This window comes from Lynx rufus, unplaced genomic scaffold (assembly GCF_022079265.1).
Source record: "Lynx rufus isolate CCGP_SWC_20201006 ecotype Redwood Valley unplaced genomic scaffold, mLynRuf1.p SCAF_1, whole genome shotgun sequence".
NCBI lineage: Eukaryota > Metazoa > Chordata > Mammalia > Carnivora > Felidae > Lynx > Lynx rufus.
Window position 1 is genome coordinate 17,594,127 of NW_025814823.1, and position 25,611 is coordinate 17,619,737.

The window sequence follows — 25,611 nt, forward strand, 5'->3', positions numbered from 1 at the left end:
GTTTGTACCTTCTCTGAATTTATATATTGACATCTATATGAATTCATGAACATCTGTTTTATTCATTGGATTATAATTTATTCCTATAATTATTTATATTGATGATCAAATTGACCCAGTGTAAACCTCTTCAAACTGGCTTCTATGTCCTTTTGATATAAGTCTGAAAATTCCCTTACTTTTTGTGCAGTAAAACGTTACAAATTTATTTTATACTGACTATGCTCTGGAATTGGCCATTTCTCCAAGATCAGGTCCCTTTTAATGGGAAATGGTATATAAAAACCAATACAGGGGCACTAGATATGCTCATTCCTATTGATATTTCATTGCCTCTAGCACTCTAATCTGATAGACCTGAGTAATATATGTTATATGAAACATGTTTTATTTTTATATATGATCACATATATCTATCTATCCATCTATCTATCATCTATCATATCTATCTTAAAATCATTAGTTCATACTGATCTCTCTAATTCCAATCCAACAACACAGGATGCTTCCATATTTATATGTGTCCAGAGTGAGAAATCTGGCTTCCATTATCCTCGAGATATTTATTCATTGACTTGAACCCAGAATACCTACAAGGCAGTTTCAGAATTACAAAGACTAGGATAAGCAAAACTACTAAGTAGAGGTTATATGTGTTTACAGTGTTTTTAGATAAAATACACAAATCAGTATTTTGTTTTTATATTCTGTATTTTCCCACCCAAATTAAAACTGTTGTTTTTAAGGGTATCAATTAATGATATATCTCCTTTCTGCCCCAATTCTGATTAAATTGGGAAACAAAGAGTAAGCCAGACAGAAGATCAAAATGAGAAAGTAGCTTAGAGACCAAAGTCAAACGGGCTTGCCTAACGACCCCAGAAGTCCGCACATCTCCTCACCCAACCAGCGCCCTGCTGGGGCAGTCTTGATGTCTCTCCAGCAACGTCTTCTGCAACCTTAAAGGAGAGAACCTGTTCCGAGAGGAGCAGAGAAGAACGCCTACGGTCCAATGTCATTTTATCCCCAATGGAAGGCTACCAATGTTCCCCGGTTCTACCATTTAGTCTCCCCAATTCTACCAATGGGTATATCCCGCGGCTCCACCCTCCATCTTAAGTTGGGGTGGGCAAGGGGCGCCTGGGTGGCTCAAACGCCAGACTTCAGTTCATGTTATGGTCTCATGGTTTGTGGGTTCAAGCCCCGCATTGGGCTCTGTGCTGATAACTCAGAGCCTGGAGCCTGCTTGTGATTCTTTGTCTCCCTCTCTCTCTGCGCCTCCCCCACTCGTGCTCTCTCTCTCAAAAATAAATAAACATTTAAAAAATGTTGGGGGGGGAACAAAGGGGCAGAGGGAAACTGGAGATTATATGAACATCCTTCACAGAAAGGAAACATCAAACACTAGGAAAAAAAGTGTCCCCTCCTTCAACATTTTAATGTTGTATTTATTCTGGAATTTTATGTATTTGATTTTTTTTTCAAATTACAATGGGAATCTATGCTATTTACAATAAGTGAAACAATATAATACAATATTTTATACAAAACAAAAATAATCATTGCCACCTCCTTACATATTACAGCCTTCTCTTTGCAACCTTCCAATATACAGATCGCTTTAATCATTCTAATTATGTTTTTAAAAAAAAATACTTTCTTAAAAAAAATATTTTCTTTATTTTGTGACTAATGCTTCTTCCATCCCTAGGCAGCAAATGTAGGCTCCTTGATTTTCTTGCAAGGAACAACAATTACTATCTCAGTCTCTGTAGATCAGGAATCCAGACACAGTTTAACTGGGTCCCCAGCATCAGGAATTCTCACAAGCTGCAATCAAGGTGTTGGCCTCGGCTGCTGCCATCTCAGGGCCCAAGTGGGGAAGGATCCACTTGTAAGCTCACTCAAGTAGTTATTAGTAAGAATCAGATCTTTGCAGGCTCTTCCCTGGTTGTTGGCTCGAGGCCTCCCTCTGCTCCTTGCTATATGGGCCTCTCCACAGGGTGGCTTCCCTCCTATGGCAGCTAGCTTCATCAGAGGAGGCCAGCAAGAAGAACCAGAAAGAGGAAGAGAGCGCTAGCAAGACAGAAATCCCCATCTTTGCAACATAATCTTGTCAGTGACAGCCCAATATGTCTACCACATTCTTTTCATTCAGAGCAAGTCTGTAGGGCCAGCCTATACTGATGAGAAGATTGCATGAGGCATAAATTCCAGAAGCAGGAATCATTGGAGGCCATCTCAGTAATCTGTCTATGCTGTACAGTGGTAATAATACCAGACAACCTTGACTGCCTCTTGCCTTTAAGGCTTGGCCATTCAGAAAAGTATTTGTTGTATTTCATAAATAGGGTTTATCTAGTCCCATATAACTTAGAGAAAATCAAGAATACCTACCTACTTTGTTTCATCACATTTTCCACATCTACTCATCTAATTATGAAGCTTTTTTTTTTCTTTTTTTGTAGAGAGAGAGTGTGAGAAGGGGAGAGAGGCAGAGTGAGAGAATCTCAAGTGGGCTCCAAGCTTAGTGTGGAACCCAATGGGGTTTGATTCCAGGACCTTGGGATTATGACCTGAGCTGAAACCAAGAATCCAACACTCAACCGACTGAGCCACCCAGGCACCCCAAACCTTCTTTCATTTTAATTAATCGAATTAGGTTGACAGATTTTTTTTTTTTTAATTTTTTTTCAACGTTTTTTATTTTTGGGACAGAGAGAGACAGAGCATGAACGGGGGAGGGGCAGAGAGAGAGGGAGACACAGAATCGGAAACAGGCTCCAGGCTCTGAGCCATCAGCCCAGAGCCTGACGCGGGGCTCGAACTCACTGACCGTGAGATCGTGACCTGGCTGAAGTCGGACGCTTAACCGGCTGCGCCACCCAGGCGCCCCGAGATTTTTTGGCAATAAAAATATACTCTCCTGGGTCAGAATGTCTTAGTGTTTTGATACACTGTTGCATTTTATTTGCCAATATTTTATTTACATTTTTTCACTTACATTTAGTACAGATGATTGTTTACAGCTTTCTTTTATGTACTATCATTATAAAATTATGGTATTAAACCAGGGTTGGATTTATGAAAGAAACTACTGAGTTTTCCATATTTTTCTGGGGTCAAAAATACTCTAAGAAATAATGGAATCATCTGTATTTTTAATGGTTAGATAAAATTCAGTGGTGAGCCCATCTGGTGCCAGTGCCCTTTTAATGGAAGTTTTTTGCTCACCTTTTCAATCTCTTTTACGGTACTTGGTTTAACCACTTTTTTAATGTCTTAATTTAATTTGGGTATTTATATTTTGTCACGAAATCTCCTATTTTTTTGACATTTTTAAAGTGTGTTGCCTTGGAGTTGCAGGATTGTTTTCTAATTCCTATCCCTCCAAATTATCATATTCCTATTTGTTTTTCCATTTCTCTTAATACGACCATATTAGGCAGGCATCTAGCCTGAGTCATTTGGGGAATGAAGTAATGGAAAACATATACACACGTGCATAGGTGCCTACATGCGTTCATGAATCAGCTGTAACACCCTGGTCCATGGCACTGGGGGCACCGGCAATTATTAAATGAATGAATCACCTCACGCCTACTGCACTAGCCAGTCAGGCTGCCATGACGAAATACAGTAGATTGGGTGGCTTGAACAGTAGGAGTTCATTTCTCACAGTTCTGGAGGCTGGGACGGCCAAGAGCAAAGTGTCAGCTAATTCAGTTACCTGGTGAGAGTTTTCTTCCTGCCTTACAGATGGCCATCTTCTTGCTGTGTCCTCACACGGCAGAGAGGGCAAGCTCTCTGATCACTCTTTTTATAAGAGCATTACTCCTATCATGAAGCCTCAATACCCTTATGGCCTCATCTGAACCTAACTTCTGCCCAAAGGCCCCGTCTCCAATACCATTACATTGGAGTAATGAATTTGAGGGGGACACAGTTCAATCCATCGAGCCTGCTACGGTAATACCATACCCATGTTGTGTGTTTAACTGTGTCCCCCAAATAGACGTGTTCAAGTCCTAACCCCTGATACTTGTGAATGTGACTTTATTTGGAAATAGGATCTTTGCCGATATAATTAAGGTAAATGAGGTCATAGGAAATCAGAGCAGTCTCCAACCCAATGCCTGGTGACTTTATCAGAAAGGGAAATTTGGATACAGACACAGAAAACACCATATGATCACAGATGTTAGAGACTGGAGTGATGCATTTGCAAGCCAAGGAATGCCAAGGATTGCCAGTTACTGCCAGGGTGGGAGAGAGGCATGTTAGAGATGCTCCTTCAGGGTATCCATGAGGAAACAACTCTGCCAGCACCTTGATTTTGGACTTGGAGCCTCAAGAACTGTGAGACAATAAATATGTATTCTTGTAAACCACATGGTTGTTGGTACTTTGTTATGGCAGCCTTGGGAAAGTAATACGCCTCACGTCTGTTGTCTTTGATCCTGGCTGTTTCATCCTTGAACCATTCAGCTTAATTCTGACAGAAAAACCTCCTTAAATATCGCTCACATTAGGTCACTTCTTTATTTAAAAAACTGATCAGTGGTAGACTATTTCCTCCGGTTATCACTAAACGCTGTTTATCTTACTTTCAGGTTCCAAAACAATTACATACATTGTTCATCTTTTTCTCTTTTTCATCCAGTGGAACTCTCTTTGTCCAGAAACACTCCACATGCCCTCCTGCTTTCAGGGTTTGTTCCCTTCATGAGTCTCTACCATCCCTTGGTGTAAATCTCACACATTCTTTAAGGTCAAAATCAAAATGCACATCGAGCTTTTCATTCTTTACGCCAACACTTCTTATCTCCCTCTACTCTGAGTTTATAGAAAAGTTGGAGCCCGTATCACAAGATTTTGCTCCTTTCTACATATCAATTGCTTTATCTGTGCTTATCATGATGACTACTCTTTGAGGGAAACACCATTTCATACTTCTGAAACTCCCTTAGGCCCAGAGCAGCGATAAGATATGCAAGAAAGGCTTTCTAATTAATTTGCACCCACTACATGCATACTAATTGTGCCCACTGCATGCAAAATAAACCCTGCATTTAAACATACATACATAAATTCTGGCCAAAAATCATACTGTTCTGACCTACTCCATTAATCGTACTTCTGACCTAAAGTTTTTCCCACTTTCAGGAGACTAAGAAGCAAAGAAGCTTCATTTATTCAAGATGCAAAATAGGATCTAGGGCATGAGGATGATCCAACAGGTCATTTTGCAAGTGCTCTGGTTGAGCCATAGTGCTTTTTTTTTTTTTTTTTTTTTTTTATTTCAACACAATAATCCATTATAGTGAGAAAGCATGATAAGGAAACAGAATTTCTCTTCTGTCATCCACAGGAGTCATTTATTGGTCACTTTTGTCCTGAGAGCCTCCTCTTGGGAGATTTGAACTATCTGCCTGCCCCAGTCTCTGTCTTTGACAATAGTCACTCATTATCTGAAAGAGTGCTCAGCGTCTAGACTTTCCCTTTGCCTCTCCCATTGACAGTCCAGTTACCGGCAGCCTCAAGTGACCCCCAACTGCCTGCCTATGTTAGTCCGTTCTGGTTGCTATAACAGAAACCCATAGACTGTGTGACTTAAACAACAGAAATTAATTTCCCACGGTTCTAGAGGCTGGGAAGTCCAAGATCAAGGTCCTGGCAGCTTCGATTCTTGGTGAAGGCCCTGTCTCTAGTTTACAGACGGAGCCCTTCTCCCTGTATCTGCACATAAGAGAGAGAGAGAGAGAGAGAGAGAGAGAGAGAGAGAGCATCCTTTCTCATGTCTCTTTTTTAAGGGCATCAGTGCCTTCGTGAGGGCTCCACTCCCATGATGTAATTACCTCCTGGAGGCCCCACCTCTGAAAACCATCCCATTGGGATTAGGGTTTCACTGCATGAATTTGGAGGGAGAGGGGAACACACACATTCAGTCCATAGCACTGCTCTCAACTGCATATGCCTCCACCACCTTCCTTCCAATTTATCTCCTCGTATTTTCCCCTTTGTTCACACTGCTTTGGCCGTATGGCCAGCTTGCTGTTCCTCAGACAAGCCCAGGAATACATGCAGTTCTCAACGTTTCCTTACTTCACCCAGCAGGTCTCCCCTCAGATGTCACTCCCTCCGTTTAAAATATAGTATATTAGTAGAAGGTCTGAGGTAGAGTGAAGCTAACAGACCAAGAGACAACTGCCACTGAAAGGACAGTCTGCATGACGCCTGGGTGCATCAGTCGGTTGGACGTTTTACTTTTGCTCAGGTCAGGATCTCACAGTCCGTGGGTTCGAGCCCCATGTTGGGCTCTGTGCTGACAGCTCAGAGCCTGGAGCCTGCTTCCGATTCTGGGTCTCCCCCTCTCTCTGCCCCTCCCCTGCTCATGCTCTGTCTCTGTCTCTCAATAATAAATAAATGAAAGAAAGAAAGAAAGAAAGAAAGAAAGAAAGAAGACAGTTTGCTGCTCACAGTCTCCAAGAGGAGGCAGGGTGCCAAATCACGTGGGGCCACAAGGGCCACACCAGACTCGGTCCTGGTGTGGGGGTCCCCAGCGTGGGGAGGTGGGGCGCGCAGCGGGCAAGAGCCTGTAGCAGCCTGAGGATTGGCTAGTTTGAATGATTTCAGGGGACTGTGCAGCCAAGGGTCTGTCCCTGGTCGTCAGATATCCGTCCCTGGGGTGGTTAGAGAAGGTGGTGAGTGGCCCAGAGTGTGAGAGCCAACACAGGAAGTGGCTGAGGTGTGGGCTCTGATTGGTTGGTTTAAGTTTGGAAAACGTGTTCATTGGAGAGCTGCTTACTATCCATAAGAATTGGCTGACCCTGGGAGGGGCGGTCACTACAGGGTCAGGAAGACCCCAGATGTCAAAGATACAGAAAATAAAAGAAATGGTTGATATAATCCTCAGAGAGGCCTTCTCGGCCATCCCAAGAAAGCACCTCGCTGCCTAAGGTCTGTCTCCGTTCTCTTCTCCTCTGTCTTCACGGCACTTCATAGGACGTACCCGAGAGATAGTTGTCCCTCTTCCCCGTGCTAGAATACAAACTCCATCAGAACTTATATGTCATAAGGATACTGTCATATTTCCGGTACATGAAAGGTGCTGAGATCTGTTCTGTACCCACAGTACATGCTCAACAAATACTTTTTGAATAAGTGCGTGAATACTATACAAATGGATACATGTGACTAGTTGGGGATGGAATTTTCAGTGACAGCTTCATGTGTGGATTTTGCATCACCAATAGTTACATGGACATAAAGAAAATGTGTTTGATGATTGTAAAATGGCTCAAATAATGACAGCATATGTAAAAACGTATACTTAAACCATGAAAATACATTTTTTCAGGAAATATGAGAATGGAAAAGTAGTATTTCTAAATTAAACAAAATTATGATATATATTATACAATTGTTTGTGTTTATAATACCTATTAACTAAGCATTATTAAATATGTAATTGATAATGCGTGTAACTAAATTAACACATTAAAATTTGCAAGTTGAAATTTAACAACTTCATCTACATCCCTAAAAATGTATATATTGAAGTTGGTCAAAATTATCTTTGGGAGAATTACCTTACATCAGAGATTGCTTTATATTCAGACATATAAAGTACTCTTTGAGTCTACTTAATTCAGGATTCTGTTCATGTCAAGGCATTATTTTGAAAAAAAATATTTGCTAGACAGACATTAAAAAGCTAAGAAGAGGGGCGCCTGGGTGGCGCAGTCGGTTAAGCGTCCGACTTCAGCCAGGTCACGATCTCGCGGTCCGTGAGTTCGAGCCCCGCGTCAGGCTCTGGGCTGATGGCTCAGAGCCTGGAGCCTGTTTCCGATTCTGTGTCTCCCTCTCTCTCTGCCCCTCCCCCGTTCATGCTCTGTCTCTCTTTGTCCCAAAAATAAATAAACGTTGATTAAAAAAAAAAAAAAAAAAAAAAAGCTAAGAAGAGAAGAAATACTTTCCAGAGTAAATGAATGTCAGCCATGTAAACACAATAGGTATCTAACCAAGCCATATCTCCTTTTCCGTTATCACCCAGACAAGGAAAAGATCAGTTCCCTTTACGCAAGGAAGACACAGTGGAAGGCGGCAGAAGCATACCTCACTAGAGGAATGAACAGAAGCTGCTAAGAAGGGAATTAGCTCCGGGCTCCCGGGTGGCTCAGTCGGTTAAGAATTGATTGGACCCTTGGTTTCAGCTCAGGTCATGATCTCACGGTTTCTGAGTTCAAGCCCCAAGTCAGGCTCTGCACTTTCAGCGAGGAACCTGCTTGGGATTCTTTCTCCCTCTCTCTCTCTGTCCCCCTCCCCCAGCTCTCTCTCTCTCTCAAAATAAATAAATAAACGTAAAAAGAAAAGAAGAGAATTAATTTCCCTTCACTAACAACTCTGCAAGTGACTAAAGGCTTCGTCCTGAAAGGCCTTAGAAGGAAAAATAAGAAACCAGAATTTTGAGGCTTAGTGAAGCCTGAAAGAATGAGGCGCCATTGGGGAAACTGAGGAAAAGAGAAAGGTTTGGGAGGTGGGGTGTGTGAGATCTGGTTTATATATTTTGAGTTGGAGGTCACAGCACAACATCTAAGAGGTCCCAAGAAAGAAGTGAGTTGAGCTAAACCTGAGGTTCTCAGTCATGAGTGCAAATTAGAATCACCTGCAGAACTTCTAGTGCTAAGGCTCTATTCTTCTTCTCAGAAATTAAAAAGGAAAGAAAAGAAATTTTGATTCAGTTGGTCTAAGGAGAGGCCAGGGCATTCTTTTAAGGGGCTCAGCTTAAAGTTGCAAATTTCCTGGATGGAGACAGAGGTCATTTTCAGGCTATTTAGGTGGAATATTCTTCCCTAGCTTGAGGCACTGTGGTTGATTGAAAAGAACAATGACAGACTCAGACCTGGGTTTACATCTCCCGCTGTGCTAATTCCCGGGTGTTGGAACCTTCAGCAAGGTACACAACCTTACCGAGACTCTTTTACCTTTTTCATATATTATAGACAGCATCATCTGTCTGTAAGACTCGTGAAAAGATAGAAGTCTGCTGATTTACTGCACTTATTCAAAAGGGAGACTTTTATTCTGTTCTCCCTTCCTTCTCTTTTTGTATCGAAGTCTTGAAAATGATATTTTTAAAGCCATTTGTATAGTTGCTGATTTGTACCATGGACTTTGCTTTAAAAACAGTTAGTGACTAGGTATGCATGTTCTTTGCTGATCAAGTTGCATATTCTCTCTAGCGGGTGCTGAAGGGGCAGTAACAGGCACTGCTGATCAATAGAGTCTTGTGATAGATGGTATACATTTAACCTTCTAAGATGATGTACAAGTAATTGCTTGCACAAAACAGTGCAAAATGTTTTATGACCATGCATACAAATCCAGATGGACCATAGAACTTATTTTTTAAATGTGCGTGTATAATACACACTTGTGTTAAACATGCAGCACATACATATCTCTGTGGTCTTCAACTGTATCTATGAAGACTCATGTGTCCTTGGTGTCCTTAACAAATATTCATTTCCTTTTCTACATCATGGAACTCAAAATCTTTCATCTTCCAAGTTATGCAGACTCTTTGAGAGAAAAAATAATGTCTGAACCAAGAAATGGAATTTGAGTCTTAGTAATAATAGTATTAATAATAAAACACCCAGTGAACTGAGCCAGCCACAAAAATCTAGAGAGAACTTTAAGATAATTTGTGCTAACGGTGTAGCTCTGTAGCCCGCAAAGCTAGCTGAATTCAACATTTAATCTGCATGTTCTCATTTGGAAATGTTTCTATTGACATTGCTCCCTTGGTAAATACCCATTTTCTCTCAATAGTTACAATTTATCAACTACAGCACCAGGAAAGAGAGCCAAACACATGTGGCCATCAAAAGTGCCTTCTCACTGTTACTCATCTTTATGTAATCTACAAAATTATATGATACCATCCAGTAATTGCTAGGGTCTGAATGTTTGCGTCTTCCCAAAATTCCTATGTTGCAATCCTAATGCACACTATGATGGTATTGGGAGGTGTTAGGTCATAAAGGTGGAGCCCTCGTGAATAGGATTAGTGCCCTTATAAAAGAGACTCCACGGAGCTCTGACACTCTTTCTACCATGTGAAGACACAGCAAGAAGACGGCCATTTATTTATGAACTGGGAAGCAGGCCCTCACCAGACATACACCAGACCATGCAGGCACACGAGCTTCAGACTTCCCGCCTCCAGAACTGCGAGCAATAAATTTCTGTTATTTAGAAGCTGCCTGGTCTGTAGTATTTTGTCATAGCAACCCAAACAGACTGAGACATAATAGTCATCATCATTATTATTGTGCTTTTCAAACTTGACCTCCAGCTCGTCTTCTCCTTTTTTTTCCCCACTGCCTTGAGTTCCAAAGTAGCTGAACTGGAGACAAAGATTCATATAAAATTGATTTACTGAGAGAATGCATATTGGGAGGGACTTCTTGGTTCTCTCATATTTCTGTTTGTTTTATCAGCACAGGCACTGTTTGGCTTTGTTCTGAACTATTTTTTCAAGGTTATTTATGTAAGAAAGAGCCTTAGAAACTAGAGATAATGCCTCCTTCCACAACAAAAGATCAGTTTGTTTATTGTATATCAGAATAAAGGTAACATTTGCTCCCAGGACAAAGGTCAGATAACCTTTACTTGTTTGGCAGCATAAAAGATTGAAGTTCCTTAAGCTCAAGGTTTCTCTCCTGTAATGCACCCTACTGTGTGAGCAAGTGTCACCGGCTTTCTAAGCATCACCCTGTGGGAATTAGGGTGTAGGGACCCACTGTCAACATGGAGATACTCTGGCTACTGCCATTGCTATGTGTCACAAGCTGTCCCTTTGTCTCTGGCTCAACAGTCTCCTATTGTCCAGCGTCCGTGAACTATAGCAGGTGGCCTATGTAGCTTGTAAGGAGGGTAAAATCTCAGACCTTCACAGTTCTTGATAGTTTTAGCAATAAGGATGGGGTGCTGTTAGGGACACGATTTCTGAAAAAGGTAGAACAAGAATTTCTTGAATCAGTTAACAAAATTTGCAGAAGTCCATGGGAACCTGGAGCGAATATTTTAGCTCAATTGTATACTCAACCAGGCAGTAAGTGGTCTCCAGCTTTATTGCCTGTCAATGAGCATGGATTGGGAAGGTGGTTGCAGGTCAACCATTGGGAAGTAGTTCCAACACAGCTGTCAGATTGTTGCAAAGTCTCCCGGTGGAGGGGGTGGAGGGGCACGGTAACAACCAGTATAATGGTGAGCGCCAGAAGTTTCTACACTCTGCGACAACAGTTACAAAGATGCACACGCTGAGTGTGAAAGTAGAAAAATTTACAACCACTAAAAGCAGAAACCAAGTGAGTTGTTACAACCTGGGCCGCTAAACTTGCAATATGAGAATGGGACCAGCTGGGCCATCTTGTGGCTCAGCCCTTCCTGCTGTTGGTGCCAACATTAGAGCTCTTCAGAGATGAGAGGTAAGAAGTCATAGAGCCTTTTGCAGTAGGTCTTGACTCATAAGGGGACACTGACCCTCTTGGGAAGATTTCTCTGATTAAAACAAAAACAAAAACAACTCTCACCGTAAACTGTAGGCCTGCATCCACTAGTAATGGAGCTCCTAGGCTGTCGATGCAGGTAACTCTCTAGCATAGGAGAAACTGACATAAAGAATTCTGGATACATTTTGCTATCAGCCCCCATTCCAGGAAACTGCCTTAGCCTTATGTTAAAAGCAAGTGAAAAAGTAAGAGATGTTACAGGAGCACATGCAGTAAATGCCTTGGATTAAGGTCAAGTCCTTTAAAAAGTTGCTACTGCATGAGTCAAGCCCAAATCAGCAAACAGGATGCGAATTCTGCAGCCTCAACTAGGAATAAAATATGGCTGCAGCTGCTAAACCCAGGGGCCCTCATAGCCAAAATAGAGGGCATCGATAGTGATGAACTGGCTGGCTGATACAAGGTTTTGTGGTGGATGAAACACATTGGGGACTCATCTGGTTGTGACTTGTTCATCCCCTGTGCTGGCTGAAACCAAAAGTGAACCCACCTTGCTTTCTGGCACACAGAGGCTCACTCCGGTCACGCCCAGAGCCCGTCTGTCCCTGTATCCCAACCTCAGCTGCTGTAAGGATGTCTTAAGGCGACCAAAGGCCATATGTACATGTGTGACTACATAAGGAATGTCAGGGAGGAGGAGGTTTGGAAGTTTTATGGCTCTGGAGGATGCAAGCACTTGTCACCATCCTACCCAATCTCTTGATGAGGGGGGACACCTGGATTCAGCTAATGAATGGGGTTTGGGCAGAGTTCACAACGGGGAGCCTTGCAGGAAGAGTCCTTTGGGCTGATTCGCTGCACTGTCATTATGGCTGAATGTCTAGTCGTCACTGGTGACTGTCATGCTTGTCCTGTGAATGCTCACAAGTACCAGAGCGGATTCTCTTGATTGAGGAGCTGCATACAGAGATGTTCTAGTGCCTTTGGGATTTCACAGCTTTAGTGACTCCTTTGAGCTACAAATCTTTGCAATGAGTGGTTTTTTGATGATCTGAGTCTCTGGCAAAGGAAGGTAGTCTCCACTTGGAGATGCCCGGTAGGGTTTTGGACTTGGTACCTCTCTGATATAACTGCTAGGGGCACCCCTTGTGAATAGCTATCAGCTTGCCATTGGGATCTCGTCAAAACTGCGTGCCTAACCCCTGGAAGTCTTGTGATTCTCAGTCTGATGTTCTTATTTTGGAGCTCGATGACTGGCCAGGTGGGAAGGGTTCAACCTGTCTTACTTTCAAATGAAAATGAAGAGTGAAGCCAGCTTGAGCCAGGCAGTCCCTCAAAGTAAGGAGTTGGCTCAATTATTCTAACTGAACTAGGAACCCTAAGGGCTACCAGCCTGCCAGGCGGCCACCTTGGAGACACTGTCAACAGCAATCTAAACGACACTTCTTTTTCCAGGGGTGCTATCTGTGCCTGCAGGACCATACTTACACGGAAGGCAAACATGAACTTCCCTCCCTCCCAAAAAACATGGCATTTAAGAGCTCTTAAGTGTTGAAGGAAACGTCACAAATTTACATACAGCCCTCAGAAAACTAAAGAGATCTTTCTAAAATGAGACTACCCTTTGTTACTGGGGGGGAGAGGGCTTTTCGGAGGGAAGACTGAGTCATTATTTATGTGTACGTTGAGGGAGTTATCCCTGCAATCAGAGCCCTTCTCTTAGAAAAAGCAGAAGAGGGGCCCCTGGATGGCTGTGGCTGCTGGTTGGTTAAGCATCCGGGTCTTGATTTCGGCTCAGGTCATGCATGATCTCACGAACCGTGAGATTGAGCCCTGCATCGGGCTCTGCGCTGACAGCCCGGAGCCTGCTTGGGACCCTTTCTCTCCCTCTCTCTGTGCCCCTCCCCTGGTTGCTCTTGTGTACGTTCTTTCTCTCTCAAAATGAAATAAATAAACTTAAAAAAAAAAAAAGAGGTAATAGAATTGTCCTAGACTTCCTCCTGTAGGCCAAGGCAGGGTCCATGCAACTGCTAATATATGCTGTGTATCTGAATTAATGCCTCAGGCAAAGTAGAGGGGTCACTGTGGAAATGAAGGAGCCAGGTCCTGAATTTCCAAGGGAGATGCCCATAGTTCATGAGATGTATTCAGCTGATTGAGTCTTAAACTCGGGGTGCAGTTGAGATCAATACTGCAGGTGCCTTATCCTGGAGTAGTATTAGCTTTGCCCCATACGAAGCCAGTTGAACAGCCTGGTTGCCACCTCTGTAAGTCAGGCTAATCAAAGTCATTGACAGAGTGGCATAATCTTAGGTAATTGTTTTCAGACACCAAGAAGATATAGAAATGAGAGTAGATGTTGCTGAGTGACGATGTCCTCAGGACTCTCGGGTTTCCGTACCTTCTGGGATCAGAGGAATTGGCCTCTTGTGTTCTGGACTACCTTTTCTAGGGTGTTTGTGAGGTGATCAGCTTAGACAGAGATAATAAAGCCTGCGCACAAAGGGCGGGTTTGCTCATTTCCTGCTCTAAAAGGTTCAAGATCCCTAAACTCCGGGAGTTTCTCCTGTGATGAGACTCCATGTCAAGTTGTCATCGGGTCCTCTGGGAACAGGGACTGGGGAACCAGTGCCACAGAGATGACTCTGGCTGCTACCTTGCTGCATGTGAGAAACTGCCCCTTGTCTCTGACACTGGCACGCTTTCTTCCTCCAGGGTCCATGAAACTGTGGCAGGCTACCTTGTTAACTCTGGCACATCTCCAGCCCTCCACCGCCGTTCTTACGGTGCTCTCCGGAGCAGCCTGCCAGGGAGGGCAGCCCAGGGGGGGAGAGGGACTAGCTAAGCGGTGCAGTGGCTTCAAATGAAGTCAGTGCCTACCTGCATCTAATGGGGCAACACTGAAGTTTAAGTTAAACCCCAAGCCTATCCCACTAGAGATGAGAGAGGGTGTGTGTATCCCTCCAACCCGAGTCTGTCATTGGCTCTGGGCACCTTGGGGTAATAGAGCGGGAGGGCATCTCACCCAGACATCTCCTAACAAGGAAGCTCTGAACACACAAGAACCGTCCTCCAGAGATGACTGAAGTCTGGATTAGCAGCCACACCCGCTGCATGTGCTGTACCCACGTCCGTTAAATGCTTCCAGTATGGATAGGACTGTCCTCTGGAGGCTGTAGGTCAAACCAAAGCTGTGCCATGGGAGAAAGCAATTTTGGATTAGTATGATGGCCTGAGACAAGACCAAGGCAAGGGAGAAGCAGTTGCTGGCTCCAGAAGCTGGCCAGCAGCTTCCACAAAGACAGTCGTGTTGGCAAAAGGGGAAAACTGGACAAATTTGAAGATTTGTTTCCTGGCCTGTACTTCGTTATCTTCCTTTTTTCACTCTTTAGAACGTAGTCCTTGCAAACCACCAAGGGGAAAATGTCACCTTTCTAGACATTTGGGAAAAGGCCAAGAAATAAATTTAAATTAAAAAAATTTTTTTTGTATTTATTTATTTTGAGAGAGAGAGAGAGAGTGCAGCAGCAAGGGGGAGGGAGCAGGAGGAGACAGAGAGAGAGAGAGAGAGAGAGAGAGAGAAGGAGAGAAGGAGAGAGGGAGGGGGAGAGAGAGAGAGAGAGTCCCAAGCAGGCTCTGTGCTGTCAGCGTGGAGCCTAAAGTGGGGCTTGATCTCACAAACCGCGAGATCATGACCTGAGCCAAAATCAGGAGTCACCAACTGAGCCACCAGATACTCCCAACCAAAAAAATTTTTAACTACATCAAATACTAATGAATTGTTGGGGTGAACTGGAGTATCGCTTCTGCAGTGCTGTTTTGTTGGGCTAGATAGAAGTTTCAAAAGAAAAAAAAAAGAAACACATAAAATAAAAGAAAGGAACAAATGGACACTCGGAGAAACAGGGTCTTTATTTTTCTGACTTCAGAGCTATTCTGGGCTACCACTCCCCGAAATTAATAAGTCATCCCCTGATATAAAAATGGCATCACTGGATTATAGCAGCCACACACACCCAGTACTACATAGCTTTGTCCAAATAACTTTGGTCGAGCAGGAGGCTGCTCTTAGATCACGCTGGTACCTCGTAATTAATCTTCAGCAATTCCATGAGAGGAAAAGGAAAATATCCATTGCAAACGGCTCTCCTGCCGGTGCCTTCGCAGTTGAACGGCTCAATAATGCTGAGAACCACTGTGTACTTTTGGATCTGTTTTGATGAAACTTTATAATCTTTGGCCATATTGGTCGAGCAAAACACAATCTAGAAAAGACTAGTTACTGTGGTTGAGATGAAAAATGGTGTGGGCACTGAGAGCAACATCCAGGAAACTCGCCCTTTGCCGTGTCAATCCTCAATCAGATTGGATGGGCATAATTGAGGGAAAGTCCAGAGATACATCCTCAGTGAATTGTTCACACTTAAGAAGAACAGCCTGAGTTGCAGAACAGTCAGGGACGTTCTCAGCAATGACAAAGCCTATGGTCCTGTTTATTGACTTACCTCCTTTGCAAAGTCTGCTTGGGCATTTTTTATTAGTCTGCACTATTCTTCTTCCTTCATCACTTCTTGGGAGAAACGAGGAAAGATGGTAATAGCTTGAGTGAAGGAAGGTACATTTTCAGAAATATGAAATGTATAGTTAGGGCTAGTATGTGGTGATGATGAGTGTGTTCCCCAGAATTGGAGATAAAATAGCCTGGCAGGTGCCATGTTATTTGAATGGATCAAAAATATTTGTCTGCTCTATTTGGATAGGTTTTATTTGGGTGTTTTGTTGGCTCTACAGTGTTTTAAGCAATTATTAAAGATGTTTGCCATAAGAGCTCGCTCGTGATATATTACCATAGGACCTCTTTACGCATTTCTGTTATTTCTTAGGCTCTGAGAGTAATCCTTGCAACCCTTGTTCTTCAGTTTTTCTCAATATCAGAAATCAGATAAACAGATAGATCCTAATCAGTAATTTCATCTGAGTAAGGTCCAGACATGCTGAATACTCTGTGACCAAGATAGTATGACAATTGACCTCAGGAATAGAAACATGATTTTGCAAGACAAATAATTATAGAAAAGCAAGTCATGTAATAATATATAAATTCTTCAGCAAGTATTTTGTCATTTATTTGCTTCAAAATATTACATAAAGGTGGAAAAGTACATTTACTTTTAGTTTTACAAATAGGCATGAGTTCAAAATTCATGAAAACCCACTGAGGTCACGAGAGAGAAGGTTGGTAGTACCCTGAGAAACCAAGTCTCTTCACTCCTTCCAGTCAGTCACAACTGGCCCCATCCCCATGTGTAATCACCCTCCTGAAGTTTGTGACAGTAATGTCCTTACCTTTCTTTAATGTCTAATTATGGCATTCACAAAACAACGGTTTTGCAAAACCCTTCTGAATACATGCTTCTCTGTCTCGTTTCCTTAGCTTAGAGTCATGTTTGCAGAATTCATCCTATGTTTGTAGGGTAGTTCACTCACTGTATTGTTGCCATGATTTTACGGCTGCACCATGATTTATATATGCATATGTGCGTGGACATGTGGGTGGTTTTCAGTCTGGTAACAATGCCGCAGGGTTCTAGCACATATTTGCATGACATTCTTTAGGTATACACCTTAGAATGAATGTAGATCACAACATGATTCGTCTAGTATGTTGGTTAATGCCAATCTGTTTTCCAACATAGTTGCACCAACTGACATTCCCACCAGCACCGAAGGAGAATTGTTGCTGTTCTCCATCCTCACCAATGCTGAGTTATGTCAATCTTTTTAAGCTATTTAATTTAAAAAAGCATATATATACACAATGTACACATCATAAGTATACAGCTTATGTATTATCAAAAGTAAACACAACTAGGTAACTAGCACACATGTCGAGAAATAGGACATCACCAGCACCCCAGAAACCTCCTCCCTGTTCCCCTTCCCAAATATTCCCAAATACTGCCTTCCTAATGGCAATTATCTGAACTTCTGACACTACAGATTTGCCTGATTTTGACCTTCATATAAGTGGAGTCCTGTATTATTATATGAGACTCTTCCATGTTGCTGTATGTAACATCCATTTGGTCTATTTCACTCTATAGTATTCTATTATTTGAATAAATCACAATTTATTTTTCCGATCTGCTTCTTTATTTTTTGCTTTACTTCCTTTTTTACTTTTCATTTTATTGAAAAAAATTTTTGAGTGTAGTTGACACGCAATGTTATATTAGTTTCAGGTGTACAACATAGCGATTCAAATTCTCTATATGCTATGCTAATGGATAAGGAAGATGTGGAATATCAAATGGTGGAATATTACAGACTATTGCATAGCCATAGAAAAGGATGAGATTGTGCCATTTGCAACAACATGAATGGACGTAGAAGGTATTATGCTGAGAGAAATAAATCAGACTGAAAAGGACAAACACCATATGATTGTACTCATATGTGGCATCCAATCTCTTCTGCTAGATATTTGGATTATTCTCACCATTGTCTATTACACAACATGTTGCTACAAACATTTATGTACACATCTTTGGGTACACATTTGCATCTGTTTCTTTTGGGCATATTGACACTGGGAGTAGAAATTCTGGGCAATAGGATATACATATAATTAATCTCAATGGTTAACTTCATAGAGAGTTTCAGAGTAGTTATACCAAATTTCATTTTTATCAGCAGAGTGTTGGGTTCCTGTTGTTCAACAGTTCATGTCTTATAGTCAGTTTTTTAATTACAAAAAGTCTGATAGACACAATGCCTTTAATTTTCATTTCCCTGATTACTACCTCGGTTTTATATCTTTTCATACATTTATTAGCCATTCAAATCTTTCTTTTGTAAAAGGTCTGTTCAATTTTCCTGCCCATTTTTCTATTGGGTTGTCTGTCTCTCACAGATCTTCAGAAGTTTTTATGTAGTCAGAATACGATCCTCTTTTTTCTGTGGCTAACTTCATTTTGCTAATATTTTATTTAGGATCGTGTCATTTATGTTAATAAAGCTTGCCTATAATTTTTATTTCTTTTATAGTTCTTTCCAAGTTTTAGTATCAAAATTATGCTGGTGTCATAAAATAAGCTGGGGTGTATTTCTTCTTTTTTCTTCTCTCTGGAAAACTTTGTATGAAATTGGTGATAATTCTTCTTTACGTGTTTGAAAGATTCACACATGAAGACAAATGTGTCTACAGTGGCTTTTTTGTAGGAAGTTCTAAATTTTGGATTCAACTTCTTTATTTTTATTTGTATTTTTTGTTTTATTTTAGAGAGAAAGAGTGTGTGAGGGGGTAGAGGGGCAGAAGGAGAGAGAGAATCTCAGGTAGGCTCTACACTCAGTGCAGAGCCCAAGGTGGGACTCAATCCCACAACCCTGGGGTCACGACCTGAACAGAAATCAAGAATGGGATGCTCAACCAACTGAGCCACCCAGGCACTCCTGGATTCAACTTCTTTAACAGGTGCAGGACAATACAGATTTTCTATTAATTCTTATGTTCGCTTTAATAAGCTGTATTTAATAGGAACTTCCAATTTTATCTAAATTTCAAACTTTTGAGAGATGTTTATTTATAATAAGCTGTTTAAAATTTTTGATGTTTGAAAAGTCTTAAAAGATACTTTTTGTATTCCTGATATTAGTTTTTTATGCCTTTTTTTTTTTTGGTGTTAATTAGAATTGTTACATTTTCCTGGTGAATTGATCATCATAAACTATCTTTCTTTTTAAACAGGAACGATTTCCCCATAAAGTCTACCTCAACATTAATACACATGCTTTTCTTCAGTTACTGTTTACATGGGATATCTTTTTTTCATACTTTTACCATCAAACTGTCTCTGTCCTTATATTTTAAATGTCAAATCATGAGCCGGAAGTAATTGGATTTTGTTCTTTAATCCACAGCGCAAACTTTGTCTTTATCAATTTAACTTTAAAGTGACTGCTGATACTTGGAGGTTTAAAGATAGTTCCTTACAATCACTGAGTTTACTAGCCTGACTATCCTCTCTACATTCGCAGTTGATAATGCTCTTCAAAGCTTATTTTGATTTGATCTGTGGGCTGTAGGACAGTAATCATTAGAAAGAAATAAAGAGTAGAAATTGAAGCCTCAGATGAGTAAAATAATGGTATGGTCTGGGCAAATTATTTTTCAGAGTACTGAAATTACTTTTAAAAAGATACATGAACCATTGTCGATGTTTTTTGAAAACCTACTAAGAAAAGAAGAAGTGCTAAAAGTACACGAACGCATATGGTTTTGATTCTTCCAAAGAAAAGAGTAGATTATTTTGCTCTTGTCAGCAATCTTAAGGAAAATTCTAAAATTAATGTCTCAGAAAGAATGGTTTGTGAGGCAATCTTTAGAAGAAGGAATGGCGACTGCCAAACCGCAGTGTGCTAATTTAAAATTCATCTACTATTGTCTACATTTTCTTTTTCTGAAAGGATTACTAGACCATCAGAACAGAAAGTGATAGATATAATGATTCTGGGACTCAACAAGTCATTTGACATAATATACAGTGGACTTGCTAGGGAAATTTGGGTTGGATAAGATTACAACTGAGTGCCTTCAAAACTGATGAATCAACGGTTGCTAAAAGTACTGATCGATTTTCTTGGCCCCATCTGGTTCACGATCTTAAGAAATGGGATGCTTATAAAATTGGTGTGTGACAAACTGTGAGAGGGGAAATATGCATTGAATGACAGAATATAATTCAGAAGGATCCTTTAAGCTACCCTTCCATATGTAGGGGGGACAAATATAAGGTCAGGAACTTTAATCCAAATGTGAAACTGTTGAGACCAGGCTTAACAGTGGTGTGTGTCAAAAGAGCTTAAAATCCTTTAGATCAAAGTTGAGAGTAAGTTCATTATCAGGCAGCAGAGCAATGGAGCCTCCAGAAAATCTTTTTTTTTTTTTTTTCCAACGTTTATTTATTTTTGGGACAGAGAGAGAGAGCATGAACAGGGGAGGGGCAGAGAGAGGGAGACACAGAATCGGAAACAGGCTCCAGGCCCTGAGCTGTCAGCACAAAGCCCGACGCGGGGCTCGAACTCACGGACCGCGAGATCGTGACCTGGCTGAAGTCGGACGCTTAACCGACTGCGCCACCCAGGCGCCCCCAGAAAATCTATTTGACTACTACCATAAAAGTATTACATATCAAAGTGAGAATGGCGCTGGTCAGATATACTTGGAATATCAAACTTCTCTCTTCCACCCCAGTAATTTCATCACACCCACTGAAATGTGGTATCTTGTCAGAAATTCTAGAAACCAGATTCTTCACAAAGCAATGGAAAGCTCCAAAGGTGACAGAAATTCCAAAGTGAAGGAATGTAACTCGGCAATTTCCTTGATGAGTGATGATGGTTTAGGTATCTGGAATACTATCATCAAAGACCAGTTGTTGGTATGCAAGGGCAAGATCAAATTTTACGAAGGCCTCCCCACTCCCCCCAGTGAAGATCTGTAGGAAGTTGCTGACCCAACTGCAAGCAAGGGAAAGGGTAGGTATTATGTAAGCGCTTCATGGACACTGCACTTGAACTCTGTATGACTTCCTTTTCCATTACCGCTATCGGCACATATACAAAAAGCTCAAGAGCACATTATATGTTTAATTCTTTACAAAGTTTTCCTTTGTTGTTTTCCCCTCTCAGAGAAGTTTTCGTCAAAAGAAGATCCACAGACCATTGTTCCTCAAGAACGATGACAGTAGTGACTGTGGTCAAATAAGCGGGCACACTTACTTAACAATATATTTTTTAGTTTTTTTTAAACCGAAGTTTTATTTGTTATCGAGTAACAAAAGAACACAATTTTTAAAGGTTTTTTAACGTTTACTTATTTTTGAGAGTGAGCAAGACAGAGCATGAGTGAGGGAGGGGCAGAGAGAGAGGGAGACACAGAGCCTGATGCAGGTCTTGAACCCGCAAACCACGAAATCATGACCTGAGCAAAAGTCGGATGCTTAACTGACTGAGCCACCCAGGTGCCTTAAGAACACAATGTTTAAAAATCAGATGCTCCCACAAACTTAAATAACAATAGTGGTACCTCGCTCCATTCTTCTCCTCTTGATATGAGACCCAACTTTTATTATTTTTAAACCTCTCTGGAAGCTTTTAGGGAGCTCTTTTTGTTTCTGATATAGTGCATTTTCCCCCCAAGTAATACACATTCTGCTTTACAACTTTCAAAATTTCGATGTCATCACTTGTCTGCTCTTTACTCCTTTTCTATTTCCTGTTTCCTTTGTTCTTGTGGTTTCTTTCTGTAAAAATCCTTTTAACTGACATTTTAACAGCAGTTAATGAGGGAGCAGGTATAAGTGTATGTGTGTTTGATCTACTGGGTTTTCTAAACATTTTCTTCACCATAGGAACTCTCTGAACCTAAAAAAAAAAAAAAAAAGCAAATGCTTTGTGAATATCTGAGAAGGGGATTTACTTTGTCATATTTTTATATTAGTTAGCTTTGTTACAGTAACAAATAGCCCCCCAAATTCAGCAGCCTACAACACAGCAAAAATCCGTTCTATACATGCATGGCACTAGAGGCTTATGTCACCACGGCTCTGATCCACCTGCCCACTCATTCCGGGACTTGGCTGAAAGAACAGACATGGCCTAGAACGTGCTATTCTTATCACAGATATGAGAGCAGGAAAGCTAGCAGAAACTTCCAAGGCATCTTGGAGCTTCTGCTGGAACGCTCACATTCCATTGGCCGGAGAATGTCACATGCCAAGCCCAAAGGCTATGTATGGGGCACGGGATGTCTGTCTCTCTCACAGAAAACACTGCATCACACAGTGATTGGCAGGGTGTATGATTCCCTTATAAGGAAGAGGAGAATAGGTAATTGAGAAAAGAATGCCATTGAAAATTGAGAGTAAGAGTATCTATCAACGTATCACAAACTTGTTTGGCCATGGAATCCGCCCCCCTTTTTTGTTACGTCAGTTGCTAACATTTCATAGGATTCATATTTCAGGGAACATGATTTGGGAAAATGTTTTCTATGAGAATGAAGTATTATCGATAAGCAAATAGAGTGATGTCAAGGGAGACACTTCAGAGTTTGAGAGCCAAGCTTCATTTTAAATAATAGTTCTATCATTTGCTTAATCATGTGGCTTTGGGAAAGTTAATCTCTCTGAGGTGCTTTCCTCATTTGATGGACTTAATAACACAAACTCTTCAGCTTTGATGAGAGGACTAGATATGGTATGTGTAAAGTGTCTAGTATGTTATAGTATGGCATTGATAAATATTTACTGAATAAACGAATGTATGAATGAATGAGTGACTGAATAAAAGACTTTAAGTGAAGTGGTGTAATGTCTCAGTTCAGTTGAATTAGGGTTGGGTCTCTCACTTTAAGCTTCTGATGTCTTGAAGAAATTTTTGGGTAACCTGTTGATGAATCATAGTAATTACACCATTTTAATGGTGTGAATGCTCTTTAACACGATCTCTTCCCAAGAAACGTCTGCATTGTTCTTCTTGCCAAACATATTTTAAGCTTGAGTCTGCACGCACAGAGTTCCCTACATGATCAGAAAGCCCCGGGAGACAGGAATTCCCTGTGTTCCCATGGTACACTGTTGGCACATGTTCTCAGCTATATGCTATGGACGTTTGGAAGTTTTTTCTTACATTTTGAGCCATGTTGTGAAATACTTTTGCTAGTTTTGTTTCATCTTATTGGATAGTTGTAAATAATAAATTTCCTCTACTGAGAGATAGCTTTGGAAAAATTCACTATGAACTCCAAATATAAAGATATATCCCATAACATATCACCTAAAAAGTGCTTTTACCTCAATAAAAAAAAATGAATGAGAAAGATAATTGTGTAAGTAATGAAATGAAATACAAGTCAGAATGAAATAAGAACTAGAACAAAGAGAAAAACAAATAAAAAAGTCATCAAAATGTCAGTCTGGAAACAAATCACTCGCCACATAATGTAATTGGAATTGCCTTTACAGAATTATCAATTCTTTTTATCAGATGTTCGACTCTGAATAATTATCAATTGTGTTGTTGAGAAATGTGCCTTTAGTTATTCCAGAAGTCTTTCCAATGCCCAAGTTCTAGATGATGGCCAAATGGTGAGACATTGTGTTGTGGGAAACATCTGCACTTTGCGAATTATCACCAGCACAGTGCATCTGGCTGAGAACCTTCGGGTGGGTTTTCTTCCAGACAGAATGAGAGCCATTGCTCTCCATGGCTTGCAGGAAGCTGACTGACTAACCCCATGTTCATCTAGATGCCCCATACAGTCATTTACTGTACATGATCTTTTGGGGTTCTCTGGAAGAAATCACGTTAATAGTAAATTATTAGTACTAGTAGGTATTTTTTTTAAACTTATTTTGAGTTAAGGTTTCCTTGGGTGGGCAGGGGAGGGGAAGGATAGTCAAAGAGACAATAAATGTTTATTTAAAAACTCCTTTGTTGTGGCATAATTATTCTGGCCGAACTCCACAGAAAATCTGGGAGGCATGCCACCCCAAAGCTCAACACTAGTGCTAAATCACATGTTTGTTTGTAATGTGCATAATAGGTCCTTCCACCTTAAATTATTTGAAATAGAAAAAAATGTGAATAGGGGTTGCCTTTATGAAAGAATTTTGAAGTGCTCTTTATCACCTCATAGGAAAAATTTCGCAGTGAAATAAAAATATCCAAAGAATCCTGTACCAAGGGAGTCTGTTCTCCCATGGATTGCCTCTGGAAGTTCTTCTTTGATGGAAGAAAATGATGCAAAGTGATCCCCTAAATTAATAGGTGAGAGAACTGGCTTTCCAAAAAAGAATAAATGAGGAAGACTTCACAGACTTTAAGAACACAGGAAGGTATTTTTCAGAGCAAGCTATCTGATATTCTAAAATAGATGTTTCACTGTTAAATCAGGAAGAGATGGACCAATTTTCAAAGCTTTAAAGGTATAGCCAATTGAATTCATTAGAATATTCCTTGGTGCCCATTTGGAAGCTCTACCTTCCTGTCATCGGCTGCCTGGCTTATCCTTCATAGCACCTTTCATTAAATGGAGAAAATATTCTAGGTTTTCATCAAAGCAAAGGAGCTGGAAGGACTAGGTAGGAAATAATTGTTTGTAGCTTAGCTTTCATCCGAGGACCTCAATGGCTTTTTGTACATGATCTTTTTTCATCTTTTCCCAAGTTCCTGCCTGAGTTAAGATAATAGATACTTAATAGTTATAGAACTAGTGGTCTATTGACCCCAGGTCTACTGACCTGCTTGACCCCAAGATCTGATGACTAGGAAATAGTTAACATTCAGTGGAACAAATGAAGAATTACAATGTCATATGTAAGAGTAGAAGTGGCCTTTGTTTCATGATAAACCTGTTTCCATTGCAATACTTGGTCTCTCTCTATTTTCATGAAAGTGAAATTTTTGTAAGGGCTAAAAATTGCAGGTACACATGATCGGCATCCATCTCAGAGGACTCTCAATGCCCATTTATGTTTAAGGTCTTTAAGAGAAATGATTATATGCTTCTTTAAATGCCCGTCTAAATGTCTCAAAGAAAATTACATGAAAATTGCAAACTTTCAAATATCTCTCTTATAAAGGAACTCTGAACCAGAGGTGATTTCCCATCAGAATTTAGTCTTACGTATAACTTGTTTTTAATTTCTCAAGCTTCACATCTTTTCTTAGACCTGTGTCCAAAACTTTAACAAAGGAACATTCTTTGGAAGTATGCTTTGGACTTGTGCTTACTACAGAGTGCAGAACCAGGGGCATATTCTCAAAAGCCCAGAGATACATTTGAGAAACAATATGCAAATGGACAATGGTTGGTCCATATGTAAAAATAGAGTTCTGACCCACAACCTGCAGCTACCCGCCTAGGAAACCAACCCCTTTATCTAAATAAATAAATTAAAACCCTGTCACAAATAAGACTTACAGGAAGCCAGATTGCCACCTCCAGTGACAATCCAGGAAGTTGAACAACTTCTGTAATATTCTACCCCAAATGACCAAGATCTAATTAGTAATTGATCATTTC